The sequence below is a fragment of the Schistocerca cancellata genome, chromosome 3 (assembly GCF_023864275.1).
Source record: "Schistocerca cancellata isolate TAMUIC-IGC-003103 chromosome 3, iqSchCanc2.1, whole genome shotgun sequence".
NCBI classification, from domain to species: Eukaryota; Metazoa; Arthropoda; class Insecta; order Orthoptera; family Acrididae; genus Schistocerca; species Schistocerca cancellata.
In genome coordinates, this window is record NC_064628.1 from 558,341,642 (window position 1) to 558,364,582 (window position 22,941).

At 45.0% G+C, this 22,941-nt stretch overlaps 1 protein-coding gene across 2 annotated transcripts in view; it reads right to left on the bottom strand.

Annotated features, from left to right (window-relative positions):
* Positions 1-22,941, bottom strand: part of LOC126175404 (patched domain-containing protein 3) — a 410,507-nt gene that overhangs the window by 207,981 nt on the left and 179,585 nt on the right. The window contains exon 2 of one of the 2 annotated variants that reach the window (XM_049922198.1): positions 2,603-2,646. The exons of the other annotated variant lie outside the window; for it this stretch is intronic. The gene's annotated coding sequence lies outside the window, so the exon portion shown is untranslated. The remainder of the gene's footprint in view (positions 1-2,602; positions 2,647-22,941) is intronic. 2 annotated transcript variants of the gene reach the window in all.

The window sequence follows — 22,941 nt, forward strand, 5'->3', positions numbered from 1 at the left end:
ATCAGACGACCCAGTCCATTCCATGTAAACACAGTCCGCACCATTATGGAGCCACCACTAGCGTCCACAATGCCTTGTTCACAACCACACTCGAACCCTACCATCGGTTGCTACTAATTGAAATAGGGACTCATCTGACCAGTCCACTGTTTTACAGTCGCCTGGAGTCCAACCCATACGGTCACGATCTCAGGACAGGCGCAGCAGACTGTCGTGCTGTTAGCACAGGCTCTCGGTCGATCGTCAACTGCCATAGCCCAGTAACACATAATTTCTCCGCTCTGTGCAAATGGATACGTTCGTGGCACACCTCACACTGATTCATGCAGTTATTTCAGGGAGTATTGCTTTCCTGTTAGCTCTGACAACTCTGCGTAAATGCCGCTGCTCTCGGTCGTTAGGTGAAGGCCATCGGCCATTGCGTTGTCCGTGCTGAGAGGAAATGCCTGAAATATTGTATTCTCGACACACTCTCGACAGTGTGGATCTCCGAATATTGAATTCTCAAACGATTTCCGGAATGGAATGTCACATGCTTCTAGCTCCAACTACCATTCCGCGTTCAAAGTCTGCTAATTCCCATTGTGCGGCCGTAATCACATCGGAAAGCTTTTCTCATGAATCACCTAAGTACGAATGGCTGTCCCGCCAATTCACCGCGCTTTTATATCTTGGGTACGCCATCTGTATATGTGCATATCGCTATTCCATGACTTTTGTCCTCTCAGTGTAGTGTTGACGATTCATTTGTCACAGTCATCGACGATCTGAAGACGCTCTGGAGATCTGTCTGTTTGCCACTTGTTTTGACTCTGAAGGGAGTAACTGTGCTAACTCTTTAGAGACAAAAAGTGTATGCCTGTGCAACATTCGTTCCAGGATACAACCATGCCCTGCCGACGAGTTGAACAACTTCAGGCATTTGAACAATGTCGCAATCTAGGGAAGCTGGAAGGACGTATCGACAGATTGCTCAACATGTTGGACACAATGTATCGGTGGTGTGTCACCACATTCAGTAGTGGTCTGTGGAACGTTCCTACACCCGTAGACTAGATTCTGAATGTCCACGTAGTACCGACCCACATCAGCATCCAAGCATTATGAGAGCAGCAGCAGCCCCCTGAACATTGTTCAGAGAAGACATCTGGGCACCTGTTGGACCTGATGTGTCACCAAGGACCATCGGGAACTGTCTGCTTGCAGAAGGGCTAAGATCACGTGTGCCTCTGTTCAGGCTACCACTGACACGATGACATCGCCAAGAACAGCTGCTCTGGTGTCGTGAAAGAGTCGACTGGAGGTGCAATGGCACTCTGTTATCTTCAGTGATGAGAGTAAGTTCTAGCTGAGTCATGGGCGTACACGTGTACGGCGTAGGTCTCGTGAGCGGCCTGTTCCGAAGTGCATTCGCCGACGACACGCGGATCTCATCCCAGACTTCATGGTGTATGTGTTTGAGGGGCCGGGGGAGGGGGAGGGGCAGGGACATCAATTATCAATTACAACTCGGAGTCACATCTGATGTTTCTGCAGCATAAAGAAATCAGTGCCAGTTACACTGGATAGGCTGTTATCCCCGTGGAACTGCCGTTTCTTCAGCAGGTAGGTGACGTGCTTTTTTAGCAGGACAACGCACGTCCATATGCGGCTGCTATGACGCAACGTGCTCTTCATGGCGTTCGACAACTGCCCCGGCCAGCAAGATCACCAGATCCCTTGCCAAGTGAACACGCATGGACATCAGAAGTGGGGAGTTACTCGTTCTCTGGAGCCTGTGAAAATCACTGCCGTATTGCAATAAAAGTTGCGAGGTGTTTGGGACAATCTATCGTAGGATTCCATAGGGCAGCTTTACGATGCTTTACATGCGAGAATACAAGCTTGCGTTGACGCCAGATTTTATATTGATGCGACTGTTGGGGCACTCTTTACTGTGACACACGTGTTTCATTTGGTCTGAATTTGTTATCAAATACTCCTAAAATGACGAAATACTTGTCGTCTAGAAGATGAAGCAACATAAAGAGACTTTTACTGCTAGCCATAGTTAAATACTGAATAGCATTGTGTTTCCCACAACTGGAACAGCCCCACTGTACCGATTCTAACACGCAATGGAACAACATAACGTTTCTCCCACCTGCACCAAAGCTTAGCATGACGGAAGTTCATCACCACTTCACGATGGCCCCTCTGCAGTCACAAGGTCTACAACTTCACATCCTGATCATCCATAAATCAGTTTGACCTAAAAGCCTTCTGTGTGGTCTAATCGTTAGCGTTGTTGGCTACTGAAGCGGATGTCATGGCTTCGTTTCCCAGTGATCACTTCAGATTCATCTGCGATGGACAGTTCTGGAATGGCGTCTATGAAATTATGTGGGGCAAATGAGAAGATACATGATAGAACTAATAGCTAAACTGAAAAGGAAGCGGAAAATGCCGTCATATAAAAAGGCTGAAAGCCACATGACATTTATTCATTTTGACTCGACGACGTTGACCCTTTGATATAATATCCACAACTTCAGATCACGACTCACATAAATATTGAAGACAAATATGCTGAGAGTTGCTGATAACGACTGCAGCTACTTACATAAACAGCACAGTCTGGCACCAAAATCTTGGGAATGTCCTCACCTGAAAAGAAAAACCAGCGTAATTGGTATGTCCGATATTTCAATATTTGGAAAATGGAAATGAAGTCCCATGCTTCTTTACAGAGCGTAGGGGAACGATGCGGGTGACCCGCACCGCCTTACTAGGCAAGGTCCTAATGGAGGTGGTTTTGCCGTTGCCTTCCTCCGACCGTAATGGGGATGAATGATGATGACGGAGACGACACAACAACACCCAGTCATCTCGAGGCAGGAAAAATCCCTGACCCCGCCGGGAATCGAACCCGGGACCCCGTGCTCGGGAAGCGAGAGCGCTACCGCGAGACCACGAGGGGCGGACATTTCAATATTTATTTAATGTAATTAATTTTAATGTTTTTATACTTGCTAAAGTATGATATGAGTAATTTGATAACTGATTTTTGTTATTTGACATTGGCAATATATTACCGCTATATTTTTGTTATCGACATTTTCACACAAATTCTTTTCTGTAGCTTCTTTTGTATTTAATCTGTCTCTGTCTCTACTTTACGTTTAACCTTCATTTACAGTGCAATAGAGAATGAGAAATGGTACATGGTATAACAATTTCCAATTTTACTTTTTCTGCCATACCCATGGATACTGGCTTACGACAGACCGAAGGCTTCCTGTGCATTATCTACGCCTTTGCTGTAAACATACGGCGACGTTTTTGGAAGAAGTGTTGTCTGATTTGATAACTGTTTCTGAAAAAAAAAATTCGCAACAATTTGGTGCATCCAGAAGCGACAATTTGATTTTTTTACATCTTTTCGATTGTTTTATCAATAGTGGTTAATGAACTGCAGTCGTCATTAGCAAGAGCTGTCCTGATTTATATTTTTTCCACTTCACGTGGACGCTAAGCGGTTTCCTTCTAGCCCATAGACTATTTCCTCCGCACCCACAATCATCGAATATACACGGTCCATTTACTTTGTTACCACACTGTATTTTTGATGTCAACGTACAGTAGCCAGTTACAGACGGTAGGTGGTATCACTAGCATTGGAGGGTATGTAAAGTGTGTCCGGGGGGATGCGGAAAACAGTGGAGTCGTCGTTGTAAAGCTGAAAAGAGGCGAGTTATCTAACGTCCAAAAGAGTATAATCATTGGATTTCGGGCAAAGGGTGGAAACATTTACGAAACGGCTAGGTCTATCACCGTTGTTAAAGTATACCGTATGTGGCAAAATGGCGCTATCCAAAAGTAGGAACGAGGCAATTGTGGTGCGCACGGGTCATAGGTGACAGGGGTGAACGACGGCTGAGGATATGTATACAGGAAAATAGACGTGCAATCTATTGAGCAACTGACCGTCCACATGAACAAAGGAACTAGCAACAGTGTCTCCGCAACGGCTGATCGGCGAACGTTGCTCCTTGTGGACCTCCACAGTAAGCCACTGGTTCATGCACCCATGCTGATTGCTGTTCATCGGCGATGAAGGCAGGAATTTGCAAGCCAATACCGCAACTGGACGCCCACTGGATGGCAACAGATGGCTTTTAAAAAATGAATCACGTTTTAAGCTGCATGAAACGGACGGCCGTTGGAGTGTACGGCCAGAAACGTCTGAAAACGCAACAGTTATGGTCTGTGGAATATTTTCGTGTTATTACGTAGGTAATCTCGTCGTTATGGAAAGCACAATCGACTATCGTAAGTGTGTATCTATCGTTGGGGACCATGTTTGAGCCTACAGGCAGTTTCTTTTTCTCGGCATTATGGCATCTACCAGCAGGATAATGCAATGTGTCACACAGATCGCAGTGTATGGGCGTGGTTCGAAGCGCACGAGGAAGAGTTTACCATACTCCTCTGGCCAACAAACTCCCCGGATTTAAACCCAATCGAGAATCTGTGGGACCACTTCGATTGGGCTGTTCGCACAATGGGTCCTCAGTCCAGAAACTTAACCCAGCTAGCCACGGCCCTGGAGTTAGCATGGCCTCTTATACCTGTCTATACCTTCCAGAACAGCAGTGACTCTCTTGTCTGCACGTCTCGCAGTGGTCCGCGCTGCAGAAGGTAGTTATTCAGATTCTTAATAGGAGGTCACATTAATGTGACTGGACAGGGCATATGGGCGGTCATTCCGAACGGTGTAAACCGCAACACCCACATAAATCTAATTGTGCGTGTAGGAGGATCTTAAATTAAATTCGGTGGAAAAACGTTATTGCACGTCCTCAAAGGAGGGCACATACAAAATTTTTTGAGTACTATTCGTTAGATATCCTTTCACCTGCTGCCGAAATATGTATTCCAGCAGCTCTTACAAACGACAGTTTCTCGACAAATACTGGGTTGCAGTTTTTCATTTTGAGAAGGCAGAAAGAGCGATCTGGTTTACTTGCTAAAAACTTTCTAAAGCCAAGACGCATAAATAATTCTATATTTAAAACAAATGGTTTCGACAGAGCTGCAGATGACAACAAAGTCTGTCGAAACCTGTTGTTTTAAATAAAGAAATATTTAAACGACCTTGCTTTCAGAAAGTTTTTCATGAATATTATGTTAACGTGACATGAATAGTTATCAAAAGCTTCAGAATAAGAGACTTTTACCGCAGTTCAATACGATAGCTGCTAAGTCAGCAATACTCGATACAGGCACAAATTTGCTACGCAAGTACGTTTCATTACTGTAGGAGAGCAACAAGAATGAACGCTGTATGTATCACTGCATATCACAGAGTGATAGTGTGTGTGTGTGTGTGTGTGTGTGAGTGTGTGTGTGTGTGAGAGAGAGAGAGAGAAAGCTGAGGTTGCTTGGTAGGTGATTTATGAATTCCACAACTCACCCCCGATGAACATCAAAATTAATTTTCCTGTCAGACGAACAGATTCTACAGAAGAGGAGACTCATTCATATCAGCTGAAATCCATCGTGAGACAGATAATTCGCTTAGCAGATAATAGGGCGGAACCGAGTGTTGTCACGTTACGTGTAACCTGTGTAGTAGGCTTCCGCCATTCCAGGTTGCAGTCTAGACGACCGTTGTGTGAGGCGGGTGTTAACAGCTTCACCGTAATGAGCATCTGCCCTCTGGACTGCTAAACAACGTAACCGCAACTCTGTGACTTGTTAACCGATGTTACATCAGCTCGCAAACGTTCCAATCGTCTTCCGCCTGCAATAGCCAGCTTACACAAAGGAATTCCGTGTACAGAGCTTCCTGACGTACCATTCGCGTTGCTTTTATAATCCGTTTCTGTTGCAATTACTTCATTAATTTTCTAAAAGATTTGGAAAACTTGCTTTTACGAATCAGGAATTCCAGAATACATAAAAACCTATGCTAGTTAAGAAAATATAGTCAGAAATGTATAGCTATTTCTCCAGAGAGCGTTGATCTCGAAGTTGGAAGAACCAGAATTACGAGATCCGACTTAAATGAACTACTTTCTATGAAGACACATGAAGAACAGCGTATATTCAAAACCATTGGACACACAGAAATATTTCGGACCTCTTATTGCACTAGCCTTTAAGACTGACAGGTAAATGCGAGGAGCCTTTCGTCAGCTTCCACGGTCCTTTTTCTTTTTAAACGGTGAAGTTGGAAATTATACTATAGCAATCAAATACTATTATTTCACTTTTTGTAGCAGGCCTATTTCTTTCGCGGAACCTAGTTGTATATGCTAAAATTCGTTTAATTTTGTCCTCGTTGTAATTTTTTCTTTTGGGTCGTCAGTTTCTCGATTAGTTTCATGTGACCCGACACGATTTTTTCTCCAGTGACAACATTTTCATCATTCTGTAATTTTTACACTCATTATTTATTGCGTGTATTCCAGTTTTTATCTTCTACAACTTTTGCCTTCTACGGCTCCCTCTAGTACCATGCAAGTTATTCCGCGGTATCCTAAAATGTCCTATCATCCTGTCCCTCCTTCATGTCAGTGTTTTCTACATGTTCCGATCCTGCGGAGAAGTTCTCCATTCCTTATCTGTCCATATAATTTTTACCATCAATCTATAATTTCATATCTCAAACGCTACTATTCTCTTCTTTTCCGACTTTCCCAAAGTTGAAGATTAATTTCAGTACAACATCTTACACCAGAGGAACATTCTCAGATACTTCATCCTCATTTTTAGGCTGATATTTGATACTATAGACTTATTTAGTTCTACTCTGATTCTTATATCCTCCTTGCTTTATCCGTCATGCGTAGGGAAGCAGAATTCCCTCACTTCGCCTATCTACGTGCTACCCAATTTAGATGTTAAGTTTATCTTGTATCTCATTTTGCTGTTCCACATTACTTTTATCTTTCTTCGGTCTACTCTCAATTCGCATTTTGTTCTCCTTAGACTATTCATTGCATTAAACAAATCTTGCAGTTCTTCCTCATTTTTACCGGTGATTGGAATGGCAGTAGCGAATCATATCACTTACTTGCAGGATGAATTTTGATCCCACTCCTGTTCATTTCTATTAGGGCTGTCATTGCCTCTTCGATGTACAAGGTGAACAGTAGCGGAGGAAGACTGCATCCTTGCCTTGTGTCCTTTTTAATCCGATCACTTCTCTTTTGTCCTTCCATTGTTATTTTTCTCAACAGGTTCTTTTTGATATTGTACATTACCCTTCTTTCCAATTAACTTGTATCCATTTTTCTGAAAATTTAAAACATCTTGCACCACACTAGTCTGTCGAACTCTTTTGTTTTCGGGTCAACAAATCCAATGAAGGTGTCCTAATTTTTATAAAGTCTCGTCTCCATTATCAAGTATAGCCCCAAATCTGCCTATGCGGTGCCTTTAACCTTTCGAAAGCCAAACTGAACGTCATCTAACTGATCCTGAATTTTCTTTTCCATTTTTCTCTACATTATTCTGATCAGATATTTTGTTGCATGAAATGTTAAGCTGACTGTACGATAGTTTTCGCATTTACCTGCATTTTATGTGTTTTGGAGTTGTGCAGATGACATTCTTCCGAAAATACGATGGCATGTCTCCAACCTTAAAAATTCTAAACACTAACGTCTTATCAACATCATGCAAGAGGACTAAGTTGTAGTCCCACGTTGACCTTGTCAGTAACAAGGTGTCGTGTGTCTAAACACACCGGACTTTCATTAAAAAAGAATGGGGTTACAACTGCGTTCTGGCAACAGGTATTAGGTTTTCCTTCGACGTTCGTAAATCATTTCAGACGAAATCTGCTCCCCCCCCCCCCCCCCCCACTATGAATCATTCAGTAAGTCCGTAGATCTCCTGTGCTGTTTTTATCCAATCGTCGTTAGTTATCCACCCATAATGACCAGTTTACACTTTAGGTACCGTACCCTACATCCATCTTGATGGTAGTTCAGTCATTCGTCAGCCGTTCATCTTCCGAAACTTCGTAACGCATTCTGCCGTCTCTCTGCAGCTTTCTTTTTCCTCACTCACTCCGCATCCGCCTAGCCAGATTTTCGCAAAAACGCTACCGCGGTGAAAGTTCCTTCCGCTGGTGGGAACTGCGCAGTTCGCGGAACACCTAGTAGTGACCATTTCGCTACGGTTCCCAGCAACACCCGCTTTTTCGCTGCTTACGGCATAGACGGCGGCGGAACAGCTGCCGCCAACACAGCACCGTTTCCGCTTGGAACGTGTTAACCAACAAGTGTATCCCAACTTTGGGAATTGCAGTGCTTTCTCACATATTCTTAGTGATCTATCTACCTTGACAGCTTTCTGTAATCAGAAAAAACTCTTTTATTTCAAAAGAAATCACCTTATCATAGTAGCTGATAAACAAAACGATGTGATAAACGTAATGGAACGATGGCCTGTGCTGTGTGTAAAAACAACCAAAAGTTAAATGTAGCATTTCACAATGGCGCCTACACGGGAAAGGAATCACCAGTAAGGAGATCAATATTGTGCAAAAAATTCAATTCAGCATTGTAAAAAAATGGCTCTGAGCACTATGGTACTCAACTGCTGTGGTCATTAGTCCCCTAGAACTTAGAACTACTTAAACCTAACTAACCTAAGGACATCACACACACCCATGCCCGAGGCAGGATTCGAACCTGCGACCGTAGTAGCAGCGCGGCTCCGGACTGGAGTGCCTAGAACCGCACGGCCACCGCGGCCGGACATTCAGCATTGTAGCATGGCACCAAGATGGGGTCCATGCTCCATTCCGCATCATCCTACTTTGGTAACTATTATTGAATAACTGATTTCATGAGCTGATGAGAGTTAGAATTATTCAAATTTAAAAAAGACGCAATAGTAGGAAACCTTTATTGAATATTTTTGCATGCATGCAGTTGATTTCATAAGTTAATGTGAGCTTGAATTATCTCCAGAGGACGCTATATGCATGAAAGAGGGCCTATGCGTCAAAGCACTGCGAGCCAACACGGATGACTAACTTGCATTCTCACCAGAAAGTGGTATATGTACATCAGGAAGCTGGCAGATATGTTGGCGGAATTATATTGCCGCTGGTTCCTCGTGTTGAGATGTAGTTTCCTTACGATGACACCCTTTCTCAGCAAGAAAAAGACCGTTCGTATTACGCTGGCGATAAATAAGATATCTGGGAGTGCACTGAGAAAATATTTAGAGTCTAAGAGTTAGTCAGTTAATTTCATGTTTCATGAATCATTTCCACAATAAATCGAACGAGTCATTATACATTCACAACGCAAATAAAATTTGTAAATATGGCTACAAGAGGAACATTTATAAGACATTTTTCTTCCAGATGTGAGTTAGTAATTCCTACCCAATACCTTTTACACATTTCAGTAATAGAAATTCTTCTATGGAGTAAAAGGAGTTGTCAAGGAGAAATTGTTTCAATTTGCTTTCAAATTTTACTAGAGTGTGTGTCAGACATTTTATTTACCAACGAAGTGGTCAAAAAGTTTAGTTGCGGCATTGTGGGCCCCTTTTTGTCGTAAAGGCAACATTAAAGTGGAGTAAGGAATGTCATTTTTCCTTCTGATATTGTAATTACGCACATCATTGTTCGTTTTGAACTTCAGTGGATTATTTACAACAAACTTCACGAGATAACAGATATACTGTGTGGCAGTAGTCAGAATGCCCAACTCCTCAAACAGATATCTACAAGAAGATCGTGGGTTTTTTTAGCACTGGAGACTTTCTTATTCCATACGACATTATTGAATCAAAATATTTGTAAAATATGTCATCTTACTGATTTGCCTCCCCCAAAGATATGCAATGATTCTAAGCGCACGCGTGGCTGAACTAAGCTGCCTCAGAAGTTCCAAAACGTGATTTTTCCAGTTTCAATTCTCATCAGTATGGATACCTAAAAATTTTGAAGTTACCGCCTTATTTATTATTTCGTCACCATGTGTTACACGTATCATTGGTGTAGTGCCCCTAAATGTGCAGAACTGAATATGTTGTGTCTTTCCAAAATTGAGAGTGAGATTACTCACAAAAAACCAGTCAATGGAACTTTGAAGAACGCTTTTTAACCATTTCTTGTATTTCTGTGTGCATGATTGGACTGATTACAATACTAGTGGCATCTGCAGAAGTAATTCTGTTTGTTGTGTAATAGACAGAAGATCGTTTACATATATGAGGAACAATAGTGTACCTAAAATTTTGCCTTGGGGACCCCATGAGCGACTTTTCCGCAGTCAGAATAATGTCCACGGACTAAATTGGTTGAACTACTAAATACAGTTTTCTGCGCTCCTATAATCAGCTATGGCATTGTCCAAGAGTTGGCGATATCATCAATCTCATAAAACGTCAATTTATCTACAGCTATTCATACAGTAAAATGCCTTACATAGGTCGCAGAAAATACCAACTGGCGCTATTTTATTATTTAATGTTTGAAAAATTTGGTGAGTGAACATGCAAATGACATTCTCAATAGAGCAACACTTCTGAAATTCTAACTGTGGTTTGTACTTAATCTAACATAAAGTAACTTACGGTAAGGACAAAACACACACACACACACACACACACACACACACACACAGACACACACACACACACACATACACATGGCCGAGGAGGACTCGAACCTCCGACGGGGGCAGCCGTGTGAACCGTGGCAATGCGTCCTAAGACCGCGCGGCTACCCCGCGTGTCGAGGATGTTATTGTTGCTCAGGTGAGGTACTACTCTAGAATACACAACCTTCTCAAAAATTTTGGAAAAGTAAGTACTGTGAGTGAGTGAGTGAATATCACTGAGGATTTTTCGACGTCGTAATTAATTTCTACACATAGGAAGATCATTAGCAGTGGATACATGACTAACAAAGTGGCAGCTATGGCAGAACCGACAGAACGAATGGAAACTTACATGTGACTTATGTGAGTCTTCAAGAAACAGCAGGCTGTGGAAGGCTGGTATGGTGAATCCACTAGATCCCGCTGCTCGACTCCATTGGGGCTGCGGACGATGGCGCTAGCTAACTTGTGGCCCCGTCTCGGGCGTGACGCGCAATGGGTTCGCAGTAGTTTGGGGGATGGTATGGGATTCCTGGAACTCCGCTTCTAGAGATTTGGTATGCTGTTCCCGACAGTCGGAGATTCACTCGCTTAGAAGTAAGTAGTAGTAGCGTGAGTTATGGATGTAAAATTCAGTGAAGAGGGTTTCCTGAAGAATATACTTTCCTTAACCCTTAGTGGTTAAGATGAGGAACTGCTAGTAAGCCATCTGTTGCGAAGGTAGTGTAGATGATTAACAAATGTAGTATCATGACGTGAAGTTTTTGGGTGTTTACCCTGGTAAAACTAGCATTAATATTACTTATTTTCGTCTCATATGACTTATTTCTCTGCTTATACTTGAAGTGCCATCTTTGTCACGGTGTTCTTTGATGTAACATCTAAGTCGTAATTTATGGCGATATAAATGATGTATACGTATAATTTCGAAAGTAATGTTCTGCTACAGTACTGGAATCTTAAAGCAGATACTAACAGTTAACTTTCCTTATGAACAGTGGTAGTACGTGGTACAACTTTACCAATTATGATGGCGACCATTTCTTTTTACGTAATTGCATTTTATTCTGCAACTAACAGAACCTTGGTTCGAGTCCCGTTCGTTCTGCTACTGCTTTCTTTCATTAGAATTCGTTCGAGAAACGAAATTAGCCCAATACCTCATACCTGCGACCGTAGCAGTCCCGCGGTTCCGGACTGAAGCGCCTAGAACCGCACGGCCACCGCGGCCGGCGCGTTTTTCCATTATTTGCCTCTGTTATCGAGAGAGTGCATCTTGTGCCCGCGCCTTTTGTAAACTAGAATGAGGTAGGTGTTACAGGATTCCAGCGCGATGCCACGATATGTGCGTTTAAGTGCAGATGCATTAGCATGCTATCTGGGCACCGTAAAAAAAGATAGGGTTTGGTCAACTACTCACTCGCTATACCTCACAGGACGAAACACGATATGGTCCGAACACAACGTTTTTCCTACGCATCGCGATTTACGCCATCGTTTACCGGTTACAGTGCTGGTACGAAGAGTGACTGCACTGTGGACGAGCATCATATTCTTGCAGATGTAGGATCCACAGCAACGGAGACTGATAATAATTTCCTAAACCGCCTCAAATTGTGAGCTGAGCAATAATTTTATTCTTTCAAATGTATAAAATTATTACGACTAGGTGAATGAACAGAAGAAGCGTTATTTTTGAGTTGAAACAGTTTATCTGGGAACAGTGTACTGTTAACAAGTGCTCCTGGTGTTGATACGCTCGCTTCTTATTTGCGAACTGAGTCTGATCGCTCTCGCCGCCAGAAAGAAGCTATGTCATGTTAAAGGACTATTCTGTTATAGTGTGGGAAAAGGTATCATATTTTGTAGACAACGGCGTTCAGGTTGGTACAATTTTCCTTGATTTGCTGAAGGCATTCGATACAGTTTTTCTTTTTCGTTTACTAAAGAAAATGTCCGCCCCCGGTAGCTGAATGGTCAGCGTGACGGATTGTCAATCCTCTGGGTCCGGTTTCGATTCCCAGCTGGGTCGGGGAATTTTCTCCGCCCAGGGACTGGTAGTTGTGCGGTCCTATTCATCACCCTATCATCCTCATCGACTGCAGGTCTCTGAAGTGGCGTCAAATTGAAACACCGGCACCCGGCGAACGGTCTGCCCGACGGGGGCTCTAGCCGTACGGTTAAATAAATAAAACTAAAGAAAATAACGAGGTTACCGAGTTTTGCACAATATTTGTGAGAGGGTTAAGACAGAAATCGAGAAATTTAACTCAACGGGGTGAAATCAACGGACGAAAAAGTAACTATGGCAGTGCGCCAACAAAGTGGTATAGAGCAGCCACTGTTCACATTTATAAAAGTCGAACAACAGATGTCATATGAAGCTCCGAGACGCTGTTCACAGACGATACTGTTGACTACAGGTAGTTTGCAACGCCAGAAGACTGCAGTGAAATGCGGGAAGATCTAGAGGGACTGCCAGTTGACACTGATCCTACACAATTGTAGTAGGTGCGCTACTTGATCAACAGTATCGGACTTTCCTATATAAAGCGGTACTGATCTTTAGATTTCCAGAGAGGCGGGTATGCGAGTTTAAAATGAGGCGAGGAATATTACGTTGTCAGTAAAGAAGCAGTAACAGTAGAACAGCTCACTCAGGCGAGATCAGTAACTTCCAGCGCGAATACTCATGGAGTGTCACCTGAGGTAAAAATCTATCGGGGACGTTTCATCCCTTCTAGAGGTGTCCAAATTGACCGTAGGTTATGTGACTGTGAAGCGCAAATTCGAAGCAACAAACATCTAAACCAAGACCAGGCAGACTCCGTGTACTTATGAAGAGGAGCATTCGAGCATTGCGGAAGGTGATTATAGAAAATAGCTTGGAATCAGCGGAAGGAAAGACTCTTGATCTCCAAAGTATTAGTAACAAAACGGCTAACTTTGCTTAGGGAGTTAACGAGAATTGTGTACAACGGTCTAGCAGCTCCTCAAGAACGTAACCTGCCGTAACGTGTAGTGCCAACACAGAAGTATGCAGGAGGTGGTGTTAGGTGTAGAAGTGTTTCTCGTGGTCAAGGTGTGATGTCCTTACTGAGCTTAAGACAATGATGAACGCAAAAGTATGCCAACAAATTTTACGACATTGTGTAGTGCGTGCCGTAGAGTGGTTTGTGCACGATAACATTTCTCAAATGGAATAGCTTCCTCAGAGACCTGACCTCTCCTTCCAGACCCCAGCGTCCGACAACACTACTTTCTTCCCAGTCTTGTGCTCTTGAGGAATGGGCTGCCATTCGTCCACAGACATTCAGGCACCTCACTGAAAGTATCCGCAGCAGAGTTCAAGTCGTTATAGGGACGAAGGGTGGAAACTATTAATATCCACTAATAAGTGTCCGAGTACTTTTATCAGATAGTGTATATTAAGAAAGCAAAGCCTGCGATTTCATTTCCTGGACCGTTGTGTCACAATACCTGCGACGGAAGCGCTTACGATTCCGCGGGGCCTTTGGAGAAAGCAGACGCATTCTTACGTAAGACATGGTAGGTCTTGGAGTTGCGTGAGCTGTCACAGCCGCAGCCGTTACGACAAGCAGCGGGACGTTCTACGCACGCGTGTGCTAGCATTCGGACGTCACGCGACCTCCTTGCCGTCGCTGCTTTGACCTGGCACATCCCTCAACAGCTCACTGGAGCTGCCGAATTCTGTAACGAGGGAGGAATCAAGTCTAGAGTCCATTAAAACGATGGCATAACCGTGTACAGGCGCAGTTTGTATACCTGATCGGAACAGGCAAGGTATGGACACACTTAAGTCGTCCTTGCACGGGACGTGTTTCTCATCGTGAAGCACGCCAAATGTGGTTTTCAACGAGGTTCGTGCACGCAATGAAACGAGTTGGTACCTTACATCGAGGTGACAAAAGTCGTGGCATAACGATACGCACATGTACACGTGGCAGTGGTAAAGCTTACATAAGGTATAAATGGATAATGCATTTGGGAATCTGTCACTTGAACTCAGGTGATGTGAAAAGGTTTCCATTGTGATTATGGCCGCACGGCAGAATTAACAGACTTTTGAACGCGAAATTGTGGTTGGACACAGACGTAAGCGGCATTGCATTCCAAAAACAGTTAGGGAATTCCATATTCCGATATTCACAGTGTCAAGAGTCAACACCAAAATTCTGGTGCTATCCTCACCACGGACAACGCAGTGGCCGACAGTCTTCGCTAAACGACCAATACCAGCGGCGTTTGTGTGGAGTTGTCAGTGCTAACAGAGAAGAAACACTGCATGAAACAACTGCAGGAATCAATGTGGGACGTACGGCGAACGTATCCGTTAGGACAGTGCGGCGAAATTGGCGTTAATGGGCTGTGGCAGCAGGCGACCGACGCGAGTGTCTTTGCTAACGGCACGACGTAGTACGCTGCGTCTCCACTGAGATCGTGACCGTATGGGTTGGACTCCAGGAGACTGGAAAATCGTGGCCTGGTCAGATGAGTTCCGATTTCAGTTGGTAGAGCCTCATAGTAACGTTCGAGTGTGGCGCAGACCCCATGAAGCCTTGGACCCACGTTGTCAACAAGGCACTGTGCAAGCTTGTGGTGTATCCATAATGGTGCGCCGGCAGCTGTGACCGAGCGGTTCTAGGCGCTTCATTCCGGAACCACGCGGCTGCTACGGTCGCAGGTTCGAATCCTGCCTCGGGCATGGATGTGTGTGATGTCCTTGGGTTAGTTAGGTTTAAGTAGTTCTAAGTTCTAGGGGACTGATGACCTCAGCAGTTAAGTCCCATGGTGCTCAGAGCCATTTGAACCAATTATGGTCGCCTACAGGGGCAGCAAGGCTCAATGTTTCTGCAGGGGACTTCCAACGGCTTTTTGAGCCCATGTCATGGCTAGCTGCTGCACTACGCCGGGCAAGAGGAGGTCCGACGCGGTTCAAAATGGTTCAAATGGCTCTGAGCACTATGGGACTTAACATCTGTGGTCATCAGTCCCCTAGAACTTAGAACTACTTAAACCTAACTAACCTAAGGACATCACACACATCCATGCCCGAGGCAGGATTCGAACCTGCGACAGTAGCGGTCACGCGGTTCCAGACTGAAGCGCCTAGAACCACACGGCCACAACAGCCGGCGTCCGACGTGGTATTAGGAGGTATCCGGCGATTTTGCCGCCCCAGTGTACACGGAACCTGCTCCTCAACATAATGTGTGACCACAGCACTCTCCAGCGGAAGCTGTCAAATATACCTGAGATGCAAACCACAAAGTTTGTTTACGAAAATGAACGCGTTTAAAATAGCTACGGTAACTGTGTTAGCGAGCACCGTGGTTGAACGGAGAAAACCTCGAAGAAGATTATGGACACGTCGATAGTTCGAAAAACGAATTATTAGGCAATTTAAAAAAACAAACTGAATTTGATTCTGCATTTCCTTGGAGTCAATAACTCTAGCCCAAAGTATTGGAGTTTTGTAAATACGAGGAAAGGCGAGTCGGCTCGAAAGTGTTTATTGCGCTATTTGTTAGTTTTAACGTTATACAAACACTTCACCTTTTTGAGTGCGTCTATCGACAAGCCCATTCACTCCATGTTCCACGAGCTGGGCATGTCGTTCGTCTGTAGTATACACGGTACTGAATTGCAAGGGATTACAGTGACATAGACAGCAGGCTTGCAATACATTTGTCCACGTTCAGTTGTACGTTAAAATAAATCGAACAAACTCGCTACTAAGCAGAGAACGCTTTTATGTACAAGGGCCATCGAATATATCAGGTCATAGTTTTATTAAACCTATAAGAAATTTCTAGAAGAGTTTAAAAAACTTGAAGAGGAGTAAGGCAATATTTGCTGAAAGCTGACGGGCAAACTTTCAATTCGCAATCGCCGCTTCCACTACACTGAACTGCTGTTATGTAAGTCTGTGTCTCTGATCTTGAGATGTCTTAATTCCTTAACAGTAAGTAACTGACGTTTAATTACAAGTCGCGTGACGTACGACATGTTCTTAACAAATTTTCACTGCTCCGGCGTTTGAAACTGCGTACCGTACTTTCATACTATGTAAGTTATAGTGGCAAAAGCAGCAAGTACGAAAAGTCTTTAACCACCAGTACATCGTTTCTCGTCTTATTATTGTAAGAAATCGTACCGAAAATGACGGGTTTTTCGAGATGTTCTCAAGGTACCGGAGCGTCTTCTACAGCATATACTCACAGCACTTGTTATAATATAAAAGCCTCGAAATAGGGGTTTCATCCGCAAATGGTGTAATCCCATATGGCGTCTCCAAAGTTCTGCTTGTGATCTAGAAAGCGATTTTAGATTTCACTGAACACATTCCTCCCCACGAAGCAAATATCTAGCGTCTGATTTTGACTTTCATGCTTCGGAGCGCTCCGCAAAGTCAATTTCACATTGTGACTCCCTAGAAATTATGTTAATCTGTGGTGTCTGTTCTTTCGGATATCATCGACGAGTGAAAACGTGTGCCAGACCGGGATTCGAACCCGAGGTCTCCTGCTTACTACACAGCTGCATTAACCACGGCATCACCCGGGCGCAGTGTCTGTCGGAACTGCATGGAGCATATTGGCGCGCCTCTCAGCTGATCCACATTCTCATCTGGCGCCACCTGTCCGCACACTCCTTCCATGTCCGCCGCTCGTGGTGTCGCGGTAGCGTTCTCGCTTCCCGAGCACGGGGTCCCGGGTTCGATTCCCGGCGGGGTCAGGGATTTTCACCTGCCTCGAGATGACTGGGTGTTTGTGTTGTCCTCATCATTTCATCATCATCCAGGATAGTGGCGAAATTGGACTGAGCAAAGATTGAGTAATTGTACGGGCGCTGATAACCACGCAGTTGAGCGCCCTACAAACCAAACATCATCATCACACTCCTTCCATGTCCTCCATGCTCGCTACTTCGAGATTTCCGCAGGAGGTCGGACGCAATTGTGCATCCGCACTGGAGGGGGTGGAGTCATTGCCCATCGAGGCGAATCAGTTATAGGAATCCGTGGTGACTGCTCTTTCGGAACAATTGAGTGAATGTGCGTTCATATAATTGATTCGCCTCAATGGGCAGTGCATACATCTCCTAGCAGGAATGTGGCACTAGTGAGCCTGGGGGACATGGGCAAAGACTGCGGGTAGGTGGCGTTAGGTGGGAATGTAGGTCCGCTGAACTATCCCGCGCAGTTATGATAAACGTTCGAGTGACGCAGTGGTTAACGCAACTGCCGAGTAAGCAGGAGATCCCAGATCGAATGCCAATCTGGTACTGATTCCGCGCGAAGTCCTTATGCTGCTGACATAAGTAGTCCCTGTCTTTTCCTTTCCTCTCCCCCCCCCCTCCCCCCCTCATCCCTAGATTTACAAAATAAGTCACAGAAATTGACTAGGCTATCGTGTACGTTCGATTTCACGTACCACCCGTAAAGAAGGCGGAATGTTCCTTTAGGATAATCTGGTTTGCTCTCCTACGAACTGCAGTTGCTCTCATCCAGATGGACTGCTATCCCAGCATCCAGTCTTGGCGGGACCAGGAGGTTGTAAATCTGAATACGTGGTACCTATGCCTTTGTAGGCGCAGAAAAAGAAGCCTGACCTAGTAATCTTGGCCTTCGTACAGATGAGAAACGAGTGACCTGAGGCGACTGTCCTCCGAGTATGCCACTGGCGGGCTGGTGACTCCTCTCTAAATTCCCTAGTGGCTTTACTTATCAAGTGTTTATGGACATAATCTTTGCCAACAGTTGGAGGAACGTGCGCTGAGGAGATGATACTACTATGACTCATAGACCTCATCCAGTTGTAAACCTAGGAAAGAAAATTTATGAAACTATACCTAGACTTGTTGGGCGGGCTGTGCTAGCTTTGAACAGGGAGACTGTTACAGCCGGACGGGAGGATCGTCAGTTCAAAAATGGTTCAAATGGCTCTGAGCACTATGGGACTCAACATCTGAGGTCATCAGTCCCCTAGAACTTAGAACTACTTAAACCTAACTAACCCAAGGACATCACACACATCCATGCCCAAGGCAGGATTCGAACCTGCGACCATAGAGATCGCGCGGTTCCAGACTGAAGCGCCTAGAACCGCTCGGCCACTGCGGCCGCCCAATGTTTCCCGGCCTGGCATCCGTCTTTCCTATAGATGATGTAGTCATACCAGTTTAGAGTGCCCTGCATGGTTACTCCTTGTTTTGACTGATACACTGTCTTATCAAAAGTATCCGGACACCCTACGTAATGTCGAGTTGAGCACTGTACAGGATGTACCAAGAAGAATAATCCGATTTGGCAGGTCTATATTTCTGAAACTAATAAACATATACAATGAACGGGAAACTCAAAAAGTTTTTTTTTTCGCACATTTTCATAGGTTCTCAATATGGCCTCCTTGAGATGCAGTGCGGTATTCAAATTGTTCCCACGCTGCAGCGAGCGTATCTCCAGTTAAAGCTTCCACACTTTCTGTTATGCGGTGTCTCATTTCATTCATTCTTCTTGGTAATGGAGGCACATACACAGCGTCCTCCATAAGCCCCCACAGGAAATAATCGTATGCAGTCAGGTCCGGTGACCCTGGAGGCCAGTAATGTAAGGCCGAATCATTTGGTCCAGTGAGACCAATCCATCGTTCATTATTCCTTGGATTTAAAAATTCTCGCACTTCCAGATACCAATGTGGCGGTGCCCCATCCTGTTGGTAAATGAAGTCGTTCGAATTTGTCTCCAATTGTGGGAAAAGAACGTTCTCAAGAATGTCGAGGTACGTGCTTCTTGCAACAGTGTTCTCAGCAAAGAAACATGGACCATGCACCTTTTCCCGTGAAACTGCTCAAAACACACTAAATTTTGGAGAGTACTTCTCATGTTGTACAAATTCATGTGGTTGTTCCGAACCCCATATTCTCACATTATGAAGGTTCACCTTTCCATTTAAATGTAATGTTGCCTCGTCACTGAACACTAATCGTGGAACAAAACTGCCATCCGCCGTCTTGCCGAGAACGAAATTACAGAACTCCACACGTCGTTATTTGTCACGTTCACGAAGAGCTCGCAGTAGCAGAATTTTGTATGGTTTCACGTGTAAACGTCGACGCAACACACCCGAGGCGGACATCGCGGGCATGTTGAGCTGTCGAGCTGCACGGCGAACGGATTTCTGCGAACTCCTTGTGAAACTGTAGCGGATGCGTTTGACGTCTGTGTCAGACACTCGGGGACGGCCCGCGGATTTGTCTTTAGACAAACAACCTGTTTCTCGGAACTGTTCATGCTGTCGTCTAATGCTTTGTCCTGTAGGAGTATCCACACCACACCTAGTACGAAAGTGACGCTGAACGCTTATTACTGACCCGCACTGCACAAAACGTAGAACACAAAATGCTTTCTGTTGTCCCGACACCATCTTTACTAGAACTGAAGTGGGCGTACACTGCTGATTCCTAGCGGGACCCATGTAAAACTCGAGAGTTTGCTCTTTCCACAGTACGTTGTTCACCCACATATCTCAAATAACGTAATAGTTTTGATTTCTTGAAATCGGATGATTCTTTTTGATCCACCCTGTATCTCACAAAAGACATACCACCTAGTTTAAAACGACGTAAAAGCAGATGTGTCGGTCAGGGGAGCTGAGTAGCTTCAAATGTAGCCTAGTCACTGAATGTCAGCTGATTAACAAATGTATCAGCGACATTTCAGCCGTCCTGGAGCTGTCCAAGTCGACTGCTGGTGTTGTGGTTGTAAAGCAGAACCGCGAAGGGCAACCCCGAGCACACCGATATCAGGCAGAGCGCGTGTGCTGACGGACAGCTACCGCCGAGCACTGCGGAGGGTGTCTGTAGGAAATTGGATGAAATGAGCGTAAGGAGTCACACATGAGTTCTAAAGTGCCTCCAGCTGTCCAGCTAGCACACTGGCAGTGTGTAGGGAGTTGAAAACAATGGGGTACAATGATTGAGCAGCTCCTCATAAGCCCCATATTTCTGCAGTCTACACAAAGTGACGCTTCGGATGGTGCAAAGAGCGACGCCACTTGATAGTGGCCGGCCGCTGTGACCGAGCGGTTCTAGGTGCTTCAGTCCGGAGCCGCGCTGCTGCTACGGTCACAGGTTAGAATCCTGCCTCGGGCATGGATGTGTGTGATGTCCTTAGGTTAGTTAGGTTTAAATAGTTCTAAACCTAGAGGACTGATGACCTCAGATGTTAAGTCCCATAGTGCTTTGAGCCATTTCAACCATTTGAACTTGATAGTGGCTGTCTAGAAACGAGTAGTTTGGAGCGATGAAACACGCTATAGTCCGTGGCAATCGGACGGAAGCGTTTCGATTGCCGAATGCCTGAAGATCGTTACCTTCCATCATATGTAGTGCCAAGGATGTAGTACATAGGAGGTGTTACCGGGTAGGGGTGTTTTTCGTGCTTGGGGTGTGGTTCTCTTACTGCGTTTAAGGAAACGCAAAATGCGGAGGGATATTAACAGATGCCACAGCACTGGGTACTACGTACAGTAGAAGAACGGTTCGGAGATGATTACTGTATCAGCAGGATAATGTACCCTGTCATAAAGCAGCATTTATGAGAGTGGTTTCCCTGAAACGGAAAGACATGACCAGAGTCCTGACCTGATCCCAATGGAACACCTTTGGGATGCGTTAGAACTTCGACTTCGCTCCGAGCCCCAGCGTCGAGCATCACCATCTTCTCTGGCTCCGGCTCTGGGATCCGACCATAGACGTTCAGACACCTCACTGAAAGTGCCCTCAGCAGAGTTCAACCCGTCATAAAGGCGAAGCATGGACATATTCCCATCTTAACGTCCACTAGAACGAGTCTGTACTTTTTTTGATCAGAGAATGTACGTAATCTCGCTCAGTTGTGGTTGTCTCAGAAGAGTTGGTTTACTGCCCTGGGGAGGCGTGGTGGCTAGCCGGGAGGAGGGCGGCGAACAGGCCACTCTGTGCCACGGGCTTCCCCTTCTATAACTGCGACAGCACACCGCCGCTCGTCGGCCGCCACCTTGAATTACAATCGCGGCCCCGGCCGCTGAGGACACCAACGCAGCCGAAACGTCGCACCGCGCCTTGCCTTGCAGGCCTGTTATTTCATTCGCACTTCCCCAGGGGCCTTCAGCTGTGCTCCACATATGGCAGCTGGCGCTCAGCCAACGTCGTCACCGGCTCTAATCGCCACCCAAAGTATGGCGTCACCGCAAACGTTACTTCCAGAAGTTACCAGGGTCGTTTTTCCGTCAAGGCACTGACCGTCTTCTCTCTCAGTAGCCCACATATATATTAATAATTGCTTTGGAAATAGTAAACAATTTACCTACTTTTTTCCATCGGTCGCGACTTCAACGAAAAAGATAAGAAAAAGTTAAGGGAGTTAGAGTCATTGGGTCAAGAGACATGTGATGTCCATGCTTGTGCACTGACACTACCGAAAATTCAGCGTAATGGGGTTAAATGGCTCTGAGCACTATGCGACTCAACTTCTGAGGTCATCAGTCGCCTAGAACTTAGAACTAATTAAACCTAAGGACATCACACACATCCATGCCCGAGGCAGGATTCGAACCTGCGACCGTAGCGGTCACGCGGTTCCAGACTGAAGCGCCTTTAACCGCACGGCCACACCGGCCGGCCGTAATGGGGTTAGTATTTGTTTTTTGGGACCAGATACCGTATAATCTGATACTGAAGTAAGCAGGCAAGCGCTTCAACTTTTGTTTTCAGTTGCATTTGAAGCTCATGTTAAGTTCATGAGGCATTTTATGTTTAGCAACAAATGCCAATTACCACTAGCTCAGAAAGAATCGAAAGGTGCATGGTTTTCACATCATCTGTGTAAGAGGCAAAATCAAATAATTACTGGAAGAAAGACAGCAACCAGCCACTTTCCACAACTTACGAGTATAGATTACTGCTATCCAGACTTCACAGAGCCGCGCGGGATTAGCCGAGCGGTCTTGGGCGCTGAAGTCATGGACTGTGCGGCTGATCCCGGCGGAGGTTCGAGTCCTCCCTCGGGAATGGGTGGATGTGTTTGTCCTTAGGATAATTTAGGTTAAGTAGTGTGTAAGTTTAGTGACTGATGACCTTAGCAGTTAAGTACCATAAGATTTCACACACTTTTGAACATTTCAAACTTCACAGAAGACCTCCTACATATCTTTTTTGCCTAAAACTCCTGAAGTCTGGAAAGCAGGAGGGAGTCGATAACACAATTAAAGTTGTGAAGTGGTGTCTTAAGTCGTGCCTGGATAGCTCAGTTCGCAAGTAC